The 880-nt window shown below is 42.0% G+C and overlaps 1 non-coding gene across 1 annotated transcript; it reads right to left on the minus strand.

Moving 5' to 3' along the window:
- Positions 1 to 341: 341 nt before the first annotated feature.
- LOC140876730 (small nucleolar RNA R71) lies at positions 342 to 447 on the minus strand. The gene has a single exon (XR_012148967.1). It is a non-coding gene; the product is annotated as a small nucleolar RNA R71 (small nucleolar RNA).
- Between the last annotated feature and the right edge of the window lie 433 nt (positions 448 to 880).

Below are 880 nucleotides of genomic sequence, written 5' to 3' on the forward strand. Positions count from 1 at the left end.
GACCAGTGATCAATACGCATTATTCTGTGATAGCTCGGCAGAACATCACGGCAAATAATTTTGAGTTGAAGCCAAATCTGATTAATATGGTGCAGCAGAATAAGTTCAGGGGTGCAGCTACTGAAGATCCAAATCTGCATCTGCGTACTTTTCTGGAGATTGCTGACACAGTGAAGATTCATGGTGTTACTGAGGACACCTCAGACTATGATTGTTCTCGTTCTCTCTTAGGGACAATGCTCGTAGTTGGTTGCAGTCACTACTTCTTGGGAGTATTACTACATGGGAAGACATGACATCCAAATTTCTGGCTAAGTACTTTCCTCCTGCCAAGTCTGCCCAGCTGAAAATTGAGATAACTACTTTCAAACAGCAAGATTATGAGTTACTGTATGAAGCTTGGGAGCGGTACAAGGAATTGCTTAGGAAATGCCCGAACCATAATTTTCCGGACTGGGAACAGATCGAATTATTCTACAATGGTTTGAATGGACCAACTCGTATTTCTGTGGATGCTGCAGCTGGAGGTTCAATATTTTCTAAATTTCCTGAACAGGCTTATGATATGCTTGAGCAAATGATTGTTAACAGTTATCAGTGGCCGAGTGAGAGATCTGCGACAAGGAAGCCTGCTGGAATTCATGAGGTTGATGCGTTCACTGCTTTGACTGCTCAGATGGCTACTATTTCTACACAGTTGGCTGCACTGACCAAAGTCAATCAAGTTTCTATTAATACAGCATCGCCGGCGATTGCCGTAAATTCTACTGATGGATTTGAGAGTGTGGAACAAGCTCAATATGTGAACAACAGAAAATCACAACAACAATCGAGGTAATCCTGTACCCAATCAATATCATCCTAGTTTGCGTAATCATGA

Source organism: Henckelia pumila, chromosome 1 (assembly GCF_033568475.1).
Source record: "Henckelia pumila isolate YLH828 chromosome 1, ASM3356847v2, whole genome shotgun sequence".
NCBI classification, from domain to species: domain Eukaryota; kingdom Viridiplantae; phylum Streptophyta; class Magnoliopsida; order Lamiales; family Gesneriaceae; genus Henckelia; species Henckelia pumila.